The 12,610-nt window shown below is 37.5% G+C and overlaps 1 pseudogene; it reads left to right on the top strand.

The window, feature by feature from the left end:
• Positions 1-2,560: 2,560 nt before the first annotated feature.
• Positions 2,561-4,710, top strand: LOC149849039 (ethylene receptor pseudogene; annotated as a pseudogene).
• The last annotated feature ends 7,900 nt before the right edge of the window (positions 4,711-12,610 follow it).

Below are 12,610 nucleotides of genomic sequence, written 5' to 3'. Positions count from 1 at the left end.
ATCTCGACGGTGATCTGAACTTTCCCTGGAAGGATCCGTCACAAACTCCTTCATCTCGAAGATGATTGTGAACACCCCAAATTTTTTAAAATCTTTTAAATATTCCCTTTTTGCGCCTGATTTCATTTTCGGAGCAATTGAGTCACTTTTAAATCTAAATTCCAGTTCATTTTTCAAATTTTATTGAAATTAAATTCATTTTACATATCTGACTCAATTTTGGATCCGGATCCATTGTCAAAATCCAAATCGGAGCTTTGTCATCCAATTTTAAACTAAATTCTCAAAATTACCAAAATAACCTTTTGAAAGGCTCAGACAGTTCGTTCGGTATCCGTTTGGATCCATCATGCTATATTCCTCGATTCGAGGTTTAAAACACGAATATTTTCTCAAAACTTGGGTCCAAACCCATTTTCTGAAGAAATTCCCCCAAGATAACCCTGATTTTTCAAAAAAACCCTTCTTTTGTAAAATATTTTGAAATTTTGCAAAATTAGTTTAAATTCCTTAGTTTTTAGAGTTTTGTCCTCAAAAATACAAAAAAAAAAATATAGAAAATGTCAAGAAAAAAACAAAAAAATAAGAAAATAGAAAAAGAAAAAAATACAAAAATAGCTTCTTAAAAAGCACCCTTTTGAAAATCGAGTTTTATGAAAAGCACTTTTTAGCGAAATTTTGTTAAAAACCCCCTCTTTATAAAATCTTGAAAGTAAAGGGGGCACATTGCAAAATCTTCCTTTTAGGGTTTTAAACGAAGAGTACAGTGCCTCCCTCCAGTCTCTCTCCCTCTCTCTCACTACCGCCTTCTCCCTCTCTTGCCCGAACCCTCCATGGCCAACCCCTGGCAAAATCACAGAGCCGCAGGGGGGGTTGTCCGGCCCCCTGCGTGCCGAGGATCAAGAGCAGCAGGGGGGTATTCCCTGCCCTCCCAGAGGCCAAGAGGCGGCAGGGGCGAGCCCCTGCCTGCCGGGAAATAGAAAACGGCAGGGGGCATTGCCCCTGCCTACCGGAGATCGAGAGGCGGCAGGGGCTAACCCCTGCCAGAGAGAGAGAGTTCGGGACGGGGGTGACACGGGGCAGCCGACCTCCCTCTTCTCTTCCTCACCCCCCTCTCTGTCACCTCGCCGGGAGGCCGACCTCCCTGTGCGACCTCCTATCCATCGCCCTCCGATCACCGCCCCTCCATTTTCCACCCTCGATCCCTAACTGCTCCACCTCCATTCGGGATCCTTCCTCCCCCTCTTTAAAAATCGGTTAAGGGGAAACCCTCAGACCACCGCGTTTCACCCCAACATTTTCCCTCTTTTCTTCTTCCCGATCCACTAACGCCATCAATCAATCCGCCATCCATTACGCTTACCTTCACCCTCTTTATTTCTTCTTCTTCTTCGTTCTCCTTTTCCCATCTCCTCTTGGCTTCTTCTCTTTCACTCTGTTGGTGAAAAGTGCGGTTGAGTTTGTGGTAGTGCCTAAAAAGAGGACCTCTCCTCCTTCAGCAAAAGGCAAAGAATCCGATTCCAGAAGCTCTGTCAAGGAACGATCAAGCCACGAGAGCCCCACAGTAGACTGCTTCTTCATCCCTCCTTCAAAGCTCCCGCCTTAATCAACCGCAACAAGGTAAGAATCTTCTCTTCTTCCCCTTTTGAATCGTTTTCTTCCCTTATTTCTGCCCCATTAATGCATCCTCAATAATTTCAATTTGCATATAGCAAATTCAGCTTACAGAAAGGCAACATTGATGGAATCTATCGATTCCAACATTTAAACTTCTTTTATTTTATTTCTTTTCCGGTTTATCGCCCCTTACAGCACCCCCTGTGTGGCATTGATTTGCTTATGGCAATGTTCAACCCATAGACGTGCTACATTACCAGGAACAATGGCATTCAAACACTGGTTTTCCCTTTTCCATAATTCCTTGCCGAACTCTTTCAATCTTTGCGTGAGTTTTATATAATTTGCAATTCATCTATATATAGCATAGTTCGTTCTCTGTCAATTTCCTTGTTTTAGCCATTGTTTTACGAATAATTCTTGTAATCTCTCCATCGAGGCATTATTAGTTTTCTCCATTTTGTTTTGTTACGTTGCGCTTTCACTCACAACCTCTAAGGGCCCATCCCCTATTACATTGTATTCGGCTAATTTCATCTGTGTTTATTACCTATGCACCGATCATGGGTATCATCAGTGTTGGCAATGAGTTGTTGTATTGAGGTGGTAACCCCTTAATTTAACAATCATTTCACCACCACTGTATAATGCTGCAGAATCAAGATAAATTTCTTACTCGGTGAAGCCCCATCCAATCAACTTGAAAACAAGCAAACAGGACGCATGAATTTAAGTAAATTCAGCAGCCCATTGAACTTCAGGAATCCACCATGACCACAATAGCAGCCGATGGTGGAATCATATAGATCTTTGGAGTTGCGACTCCATGTTTGTAAAGATTAAATTAACGATTTGGATGGGAGTATTTTGAAATCATGAACTGGAATTCAAGTTCTGATATGGTTACCAGTATTCTCAACAGTGAATAAAATATAGCATCTAAATGATTCTTTATATCGATGAAACTGGAAAAGGAGGGTTTATGAGCCCTTTAAAGGGGAATAATTGTTTACTTCGTTGGATCATAGAGGAACAGATTCACATCGGCATCGGCCCATTACAACATTCACTTGTGTCCCTTAACGTCTTCATGTCCTGCGTCTCTGGCATCATTTCCAACTGCAACCAAGGCAAGTCTGGACTGAGACTCCCAGGTATGTCCTCTTTAAACCAAAGATAAGAAAGGAAATGAGGTGGTCTCTCTCAGTGAATCCATCATTTTGGCAAGTACAGTAGCAGAACAGTTAAATTACCGTGAGAAGTCTGCCTAGGATAAATTGTCATATTTTCCTCTATATCTATTAACCATACCCAGAAATTTGGTTGGAATTTGTGTTTTCAGTTGGTGTTTCTGAAAATTTTAATAGATCGTTTGACAACTCATATGGATTTCCATCTATGTTCTAAATTTGCCTTGATGTATGAAGTGATAATATTAAGCTCTGGTTACAGGACTTGACATTGGGGGCAAGTAATTAGCTATTCAAAGAAAGGTATGTGTCATCTTACCCAAGTTTGCTTTTATACTCTTTGTGGCATTTCAGATTTCAGTTTCCTAGTTGACTACTACTTTTTATCCACTTTCTTTAAGGAGGTTCAATCTTGGTTTCAGATATTTGAATCATCGAAGTTCTAAGGGTCCTCTGGTTTAATTTCTTTTCTGAAAGAAAGCTTAAAGCATCACTAGAAAGCTGAATGTTACAGTTTGTAGAATAAATTATGTCCAGGAGAAGTAGGTAGTTGACCCTTGACCATGGGGCAGGAGTGATAAAAGTGAATGGGAAGTATCCTATGGTCTTGCGTGAGCTAGGAATGGTGCTCAAAGGGATGAGCTCTCACAATGCAACTCATATTAATTTGCTGCAAGGAAGACTGATATGACTGAAGGATGTATAGCCCCCATTTCAGCCAATGTTCCTTTTTCTAAAGGCAAAAGGGTCTCTAGTGTCAGAGAGGGAATTTTTTTTAGGATCACCCGTCAAAAACCAGCCACACTTGACCCATTACCAGTGTACCATTGGTATGCATCCACTAATAGCATTTCCTTCCCTGCACAACATCACCACCACTACACTCATGTGTCTGCACCTCTTTCATAAGCACCTCACAGCACAACACTTACCACCCAGCACCTGCTGCACTTTCACAACATGTGTCCACTTTCACCTCCTTTTTCACCTGTCAATGTACATCACATTTCATACCTTCTACACCTCCATCCCTCTTGAGCTTATTTATTTTGTGAAAAAGTCAGCAGTTTTTCCCATACAGATGGGTTCTGGTGCAGTTTGATACATTTATTGTTCTTTGTTGGGCAACTCATCTTATAAATCCGTGGACATTTACCATGCACTTAAAAATAGTGGCAATTGTAATGACAAATTGCTAAAGTTCTTACTGCTATTGTGTCATGTGCAACAACATTGATGCTTGTTCATATTATCCCTGATTTGTTAAGTGTGAAAACACGAGAATTATTTTTTTGAAGAACAAGGCTGCAGAGCTTTATAGAGAAACGGGCTTGATACGTACTTAGGAAGAAACAGGTCGGCATGTGAGAATGCTTACTCATGAAATTAGAACCACTCTTGATAGAGATACTATATTGAAGACCACTCTTGTTGAACTTGGTAGAATTTTGGCATTGGAAGAGTGTGCTCTATGGATGCCTTCACGAACAGGTTTAGACCTTCAGCTTTCTCATGCTCTTCGTTATCAGAATACAGTTGGATCAGTTGTGCATATTCAACATCCACTTGTGAATCAAATCTTCAGTAGTAATCGTGCGGTGAAAATTTCACCAATGTGTCCATTGGCTCAGGGTCAGACCACTTACAGGGAGATACATGCCAGGGGAGGTTGTGGCAGTGCGTGTGCCACCTTTACATCTGTCAAATTTTTAAATAAATGACTGACTTGATTTTTTTTTTTATTCTTTTCACAAGATGCTATGCTTTAATGGTTCTGATGCTCCCTGCAGACAGTGCAAGACAGTGGCATGTCCACGAACTGGAGCTTGTTGAAGTGGTTGTTGACCAGGAGCAACCCAGATATTGCAAAGGATCAGTTTTCTTTGTGTCTCCCAATAATTGAGGTTAAGGCTGGACCATGAATGTGGTAATCCTCGGTGGGCACACTACCCATTGGAGCATTCTGCAATCCTGAAGATCTTAAATTCATACCCGTAAAACCTCAACTTTAGGATATATCGGGACCCATCTGGGGGATGGGCAGACGTTTCTGAAGCAATTTCCAATTCAGGTCTGATAGGCTTTTACTATATCTTTGTCTTCAAGAATCAAGATTTGAGCTCTTTAGAATAATTGTCTAAGTCCAGCCCGTATCATCTCTTTTTCTATCTCAATGTACATATGGCAGGTTCATAGAACAAGAGTGCTAGAACAACTAGCTCCCGATGATCCTCAAGTATCTTTGCAACCTTTTTCTATTTGATAAAAAGGGAGGCTATGTAAAATCTCATTCACTGTGCAAGAATCAAAGGGAAAGACAGAAAATCTCTGTCGACCCCATTCTCAACCTATGGTTGTCTTTGGAAGGTAATTGACTGTGTTGCTTGGAGAGGTAAGTTTAGATGTATACTAAGCTGGAGTCCTGTGTTGAACTAGACTTAATTCAGAAATCCATGAACATCAGTTTTTTTTTTACAGATCCCCATATCTGCTGAGGAACATTCCTCTGTCATCTTCTGAAGTATGTGATTCCCTTGATTTGAAATTGGGTCTCCTTACTTGCATATGTATGAATCATTTAACATTGTAATACATCACTCTTGTTTCACCAACCTTCCATTACATAGTCGCCATATTGCTGTTATTACACAACCTGTCTCATACCCATTTCCATCAATATATTTCTACTAGTCTAAAGTGTTACATATGCCTTCTTGTATTAGCTTACACATCATGCTTAGGCTCACATACATGCATTCTCTATGAAACCTGCAGTTAGATAGGTTCATTCACATCCTATCACTAGTCTAGGCATATGATCACTTATACGTTGATCTTGAGTATAGTCCATGTTATTTTCTATGTGCTTTGCAAGTTTACCTTATGCTAACTTGATATTTGCAGGAAATGTGTAAAGGATGTGGCTTTTCTTTGAGACTAGAGATTCTGTAATTTCAATTCCATTAAAGATCTGTAACAATTAGATACTAATGAGAAACTTTATTTTCCCTTTCTGCATTAGATAGAATGAATAAGCATTGTAAATGTCATAAATTGCTTGTTTTCATGCTTTTTGCCTTTATTTTTTAAAAAATCTCACAATGGGACCATGAATGGCATGTGCACCATTTTTTAAAAGGTAATTAATCTTAAGTTGATGATTTACATCAATGGCCATAGTCAGGATGTAAACAAAACTTAGGATTTTTATCTTTTATAAAATAACATTGGATCCACACTGGATCCTCTTCAAAAAATCATCATATTTTCAAATATTTTCTTCTTTTATTAGAGTTTAACTTAAAATTAACTCAAAATATATATCAATGGCCATAGTCAGGATATATTGAGAGTTAATTTCATTTTAAACTCTATAAAAGCACCAAAATATGTTTTATTCTTCACCTGAATTTAAATATAGATTATTATATAATACATTCAATGACCATAGTCAAGGATGTAATATATCTTCAATCTTATTTTTATTTATTTTAAAGAATAAAATAAGATTTTCAAATCCAATTTCAAATTCTTTAAACTCATTCATCATTTAGGATAAAATTGCATCATATTTTCAAAGTTCCCTTTTCAAAATTCCAAGTGATTCTTTTTCTTCATTTCTCATATCAAATCTTATTTATAGATTCAAATTCAATTCTATCTCCTTCAAGATTCAAAAATTCAATTTCAAAGTCCAATTTAACTTTGAAATTTCAAAATCATTCTGTATTCAAATTTCAATTTCCAAATCCAAATCTAAACTTCAAAGTTCAAATCAACTTTGAGATTCCAAATTCATTTTTCAAACTCAATATCTCAAATTCAATTCCAAAGTTCAATTTAACTTTGAAATCCCTGATTTATCTTTTAAATTTTAAACTCCAAAGATCCAATTCCATTTTAGGATCCAGAATCCAATTCTATCTTGGATCTCAGACTTCAAATCCAAAATCCATTTTACGATCCAGAATCCAACTCCATCTTGGATCTCAGACTTCAGATCTGATTCCATTTTAGGATCCAGAATCCAACTCCATCTTGGATCTCAGACTTCAGATCCGATTCCATTTTAGGATCCAGAATTCAATTCCATCTTGGATCTCAGACTTCAGATCCAAAAGCCATTTTAGGATCCAGAATCCAACTCCATATTGAATCTCAGACTTTAGATCCAAATTCCATTTTAGGATCCAGAATCCAATTTCATTTTTGGATCTCAGACTTCAGATCCAAATTTCATTTAAAATTCAAACTTTGGATTCAAATTCCATCTTGAATTCCAGATTTCAAAACCAATTTCCATTCCCAATTCCATATTTTAAAATCAAAACATATCTTGATTTCTAGATCTCAAAATCCAATTCCATTTTCAAATATCATCTGGACTTCTTAAATCTATTTCTATTTTTAAATACCATTTAGATTTCTCAAATCCATCTTGATTTCAAACTCTAAATCTCGAATTCAATATCACTTCAAATTTCATCTCCTTCTCTTAAATCCAGATTCAAAATTCAAATTCAAAGTTCACTTCTGACTTTGCAACTTCATCTTCAAAATCATTTTCCCAACTCTGATCATTTCAAGGACTTAGAACTTCAAAATATCTTTCCTAATCTATCTCAAGTTCTAAGTTAGATTCAACCATTTCTTCATTATATATTCAAATTTATCTCAGAAAAACTTGGAAAATTTTTAAAAACATTTTCTCAAAAGAGCATGCATCCTTGCATTGCACAAGCACGATTCTTTATGCATTTAGACTTAGGATAAATTCTTAGATAACATTTAGGCAAAGCAAAAGGCATAAATTCGATCCTTGGTTTGATTACCCTTGGTAAAGGTGCCAGGAACGGTCAAACCTCGTACCGACGAGCGAATCTCATCTCTCCATTTTCCCGCAATATATTTCAAAACGGAGGCGAGTAATTTTCAAAATATTTTCAAATCAAGGTCAAGTGAGACCCCGCAAAAGAGTTCCTCTCTCTCTTCTCTTCTTTCTTTTCTCTTCTCTCTTCTTTTCTGTCTTTTGTTTTCTCCCTTCAAAAAGGAGGAAATAGAGGCTAAAAAGGAAAAAGAGAAGGAAGAGAGAGAAAGAAACCAAGAGAGGAAAAATTTTGTGATGATCACAGTTTTGGCGACTGTGATGGGACCCGTCTCCATCTGGTCAAATTATGCCTTTACTTTGCTTTGATATTATCTAAGTCTTTATTCTACAAATGTCAGCTTCATTTTCATGCAAACCTTAAGAGCTTAGATTTTGTCCTAAGCTGACATAATGCATATAGGATCTAAGTATGGTTTGGTAGGACCATATTGAGGAGATTATTCCATGTTCACATTAGATTTAGGTTTGAAATACAACTCTTCTCAATTTTAGGGATTGAATGTAAACAATGTATGCAAGCGTATGCTTTTTTTCATTTAAATCTATCTCTTTTAGGACTTGCATTAGAGCTTTCTGGTTTTATTGCATGTTGAACATGTTTTTGAAAAAATCCCTACCTATATTGTCCCGGTCTTCACGTTGCTGGGCTATCTCACTAAACCATAGTTTGGGAGAGAGCCTCACAATTGGACCACTTATTTGGGTTCACGCCCCCCTACCACATACCTAAGGGCCATAGTCCAAGGTATATCGGTAGGTGCTCAAGGATGTTGGGAAGCCATTACCTTAGAACCAGAGAAATATTTTTATGCCACGTACTTCGAGCTTCGGCTTGAGTATATCGGCATACCTTGATTGGAATCAGATGATCTAAATCTTAGAGTTAAGATTAAGGTCCTATCAGCCATTTCAAATACTTGCACTTAGAGTAAGCTTTAGGGAGTGCTGTTTGTGCATTCTTGTTTGTATATCTGTGATTGTATGACATTTTTATATATATCTTCCTTATATTTTCCAAAACCCTGGGTATATATTATTCAAAATTTCCTCTTTGTTTTTTAAAACCCAGGTGTATTTTTCTTTTCTTCTTCTAATTTCTTCAAATTCTTCTGATCCTGCCTGCAAGTTCTTCAAATTTTAAATTTTTACCATTTATTCTCAAATTTTATTTTTTCTCCTATTTTTCTTCTGATTTTATATTCTTGTTTATATTTTTCATAAATAAAATCTCTTTCTGTCAAGAGATATCCTTTTCAAAATAAACATTTTTTCTTCGTGTTTTAGTTGGTTACTCTCCCTCGTAGAGTAAACAACGCAATTGTCACAAATTTTGTGGTGACTCAATCCCTAGTAATGGGATACAATTTTTAAAAGATTTCAACCTAATCCTTCCTTTTGTCAAAACTTCTCCAAAAGTTTCTTCGGTCTAAAAACCTCTACTTTCCTCTACAGAGAACGCTGATATCTGAAAATGGTTTAGACAAGAGCTGGAAAAGAAACAGTTCCTCAACATAGCGACAGTGAGGCGGAAGGGATGGACTCTCCTAAATCGGTCAAGGGACAGGGTCAGAACAAAGGAGATGACATTTACCCCGCTATGTATGGTATGTTCCAAAAGATGATGGCGAGGATGATGTCGGAGCAAGTCGAGGCCAATCTGAAAGAGGCAGTTCCTAAAAGCAAACTGAGAAAGAAGCAAGTCAGAATCATCAGAAAGAAGGTACAGCCAGACACTACTTCTGAGGAATCAGAGTCAGTCGAGGAAGAATCAGAAGAGGAAGAGCAGATTGTCTACAATCAGAATCCTCCGAGACAGTCCGTAAAGACAGCTGCAGAAGAGCCCGAATCCGTCAACAAGCCCAAGTCTGGGATTCCAGCAGAGGACCCGATGAGCAAGCAAATGAAGGAGATGAATCAAGCAATCAAGGACATTCAAGCCAAGAGTAAGGGCAAGCAGACCTACACTGGCAAAGATTTTTATGATAGTCTAGATGGGGATGATAACCTGGAGAATCTTCCTCGCAAGTTTCTCAAATTTGACGGGACTGGCAACCCTAAAGCCCACTTAGCCACCTTTTATGCAGAATGCTGCCGTTTCAGAAAAGACAACAGGGCTCTGTTCATCTGTTTTCCCCGCAGTCTAGAGGGTGTAGCGGCCAGGTGGTATGATGACCACATCAATCCTATCGAACTACGAGAGTTCGATAAGGTAGTCAATTTATTCATTGAGCGCTTCCTATTCAACACTGAAGCTTCACCTACAGTAAATCATTTTTACAACCTGAAGCAAGGTGAGACTGAAAGAGTAGGAGATTTCATTCATAGGTGGAGAAGCACCTGTAATAAAATGAAGGTTCCCATTCTAGAGGAGCATGCATTGCAAATAATCCTCAACAATTTCTCTCAACCCCTAAGAAACCTCATTTCCACTTCTCCGACAAAGTCCTTTATCAAATTGATTGAGCGAGCCGAATGGCTCGAGTCAGGAATGGAAAATGGGCTCTACGAGGGCATGCCTTTGGGCAAAAACATCCAAGACCAGAAGAAAAAAGCGCAGCTCACTCATGCAACTGATACCTCTGGCAATGATCATGACAACAATAGAAGAAACAAAAATGACAACAAAAGTGGCCAGAACCACGGTGCAGCTCAAGGGAAAAAGTCTTCCAAGCAGAATGACAAGTCGTCTCAGTCTAACTTTCCGCAAAAAGAAAAGATAAAGCGCGAAGGTTGGAGTAATGATCGTGAGTTCACTCCTCTGAAGCAAACGCTCGAAGAAGCCCTTGAATTCATGCTGACCAAAGGATTGGTCAAACTCCCAAAAGTCACGAATCCTCCCACAGTCATGGGAAGGTTCATGAATCAGTTCTGCAAGTTCCATCAGGCAGTGGGGCATGACACCGATCACTATTTTGTCTTCAAAAATATTGTTCAGGATTGCGTCGACAAGAGTCTCTTTGTTGAAGACGAAGAGGAAGACGAGCTAGCCATCATGACCAAGCCTCTCCTGGACTACTCAGAAGACTGAAGATGCCAGAATTTTTCTGCTTTCCTCCCCTTTTTGCCAGTCACCTTGAAAGAGGCAAGTCAACCCAGTCTTTTTGTGACCTTTTTGGTCAAAGTACTTGTAAATATTTCAGTCTTTGGTTTTCAGTTTTACTCATCAATGAAATGTCAATTTTCCTTCATATCTTTGATATCAAAATACTTCCTTCCTCTGCCACACAGAGACATTTGTTTTTCAAAAATTATATTTTCGTTTCAAAAATCTCTTCATCAGCTTCTATTAAACCGCATTTAAATTCTTGTTCTTTTCAGAATGTGGGACCAATCTTGACATCATTCACGAGAGAAATGATATTACCTATGAGGGTTTTTCCAAAAATCATGAAATTTTGAAAGTCTTTGTTATGATAACCAAAAAGTTCAAATATTTTTAAGCCAACCTTTATCAAAAATCAACCCTCGTGTTGATCATATTTTCAAAAAAATTAGGTTTTGAACCATTGCATTGAAAAATCAACCCTCGTGTTGATCATATTAGGTTTCGAACCATTGCATTGAAGAATAAACCCTCGTGTTGATCATATTTTCAAAAAATAGGTTTTCGAACCATTGCATTGAAGAATCAACCCTCGTGTTAATCATATTTTCAAAAATAGGTTTTCGAACCATTATATTCAAAGATCAAACCCTTGTGTTGGTCTTATCTTCCAAAATGGGTTTCAACTCATTATATTCAAAGATCAACCCCTGTGTTGGTCTTATCTTCCAAGATTGGTTTTAAAACATTATATTCAAAAATCAACCCTTGTGTTGATCTTATTATCAGTTTCAAACTGTTATTTTCAGAAATCAGATCTATTATTGATCTTCTTTTTCAAAAAGTAGGTTTTCCAAACCATTGCCTTTAAAAATTGACCCTCATGATTATCTCTCGTGTTTGATTCCCTTTTAGAGATTCAGTCCCCGCGCTGATCATTCTTCTCGTGGTTGATTTTTCTTCCCAAAAATGATTTCTCACTTACCTTTTAAATGAACATTTTTTCCTTTCAAGATCCTATATACAGGCAGGATCAGAAAAACTCATTTTTCTAAAATCTTATAAATTTTCAGTTAATTTTTTATCTTTATCAGTTTCGTTCATTTTGTTCATATTTTTTATCAAATTTACATCAATTTTATCAAATTTTATCAAGTTTTAATTTTTCCTCAATTTTATTAAATTTTATCAACTTTTTACCCTTTCAGGTTAAGGGACAAACCCGATGCCTCGTTTCAATGAGGTATTACTTTCTCCTGTTACCGCTCAGGTTAAGAGATAAACCTGACCCTCGTTGTCCGAGGTGTTCCCATTTAGGATAAGGGATAATCCTGAAACCCCTCATAGGAGCTATAAGGCTACCTATGAGAATTCTTTTGTAAAGATAATTTTTCAATCTTTCTCGATTTTGTAAATGTCTATCAATTTCTCTTTATTAATTTTCCCCAAAAATTCTATTCTTTCACATACCCTTTCAGGTTAAGGGATAAACCTGATGCCTCTTTCCCATAAGGTATTTCTAAATCCTTCCTTTCCCCCTCAGGTTAAGGGATAAACATGACCCTCGTTGCCCGAGGTTTACCCTTTCAGGTTAAGGGATAAACCTGACCCTCGTTGTCCGAGGTGCTCCCATTCAGGATAAGGGATAATCCTGAGACCCCTCGTAGGAGCAATAATGCTACCTATGAGAATTCTTTTTATATACAAGATTCATCAATCTTTATTGATTTTCTAAATTTATATCAATTTCTCTTCATTAAATTTCCTTAAATTCTTTTTCCCATTCAGGATAAGGGATAATCCTGACACCCCTCACAGAAGCAACAAAGCTTTCTGTGAGCATTCTTTTCAAAAACAAAATTATCATAAATT

The sequence above is a fragment of the Nuphar pumila genome, chromosome 1 (genome assembly GCF_984573655.1).
Source record: "Nuphar pumila chromosome 1, dmNupPumi1.hap1.1, whole genome shotgun sequence".
NCBI lineage: Eukaryota > Viridiplantae > Streptophyta > Magnoliopsida > Nymphaeales > Nymphaeaceae > Nuphar > Nuphar pumila.
The sequence above is the reverse complement of the archived record's forward strand: the minus strand, read 5'-3'. Positions and strand labels throughout refer to the sequence as shown.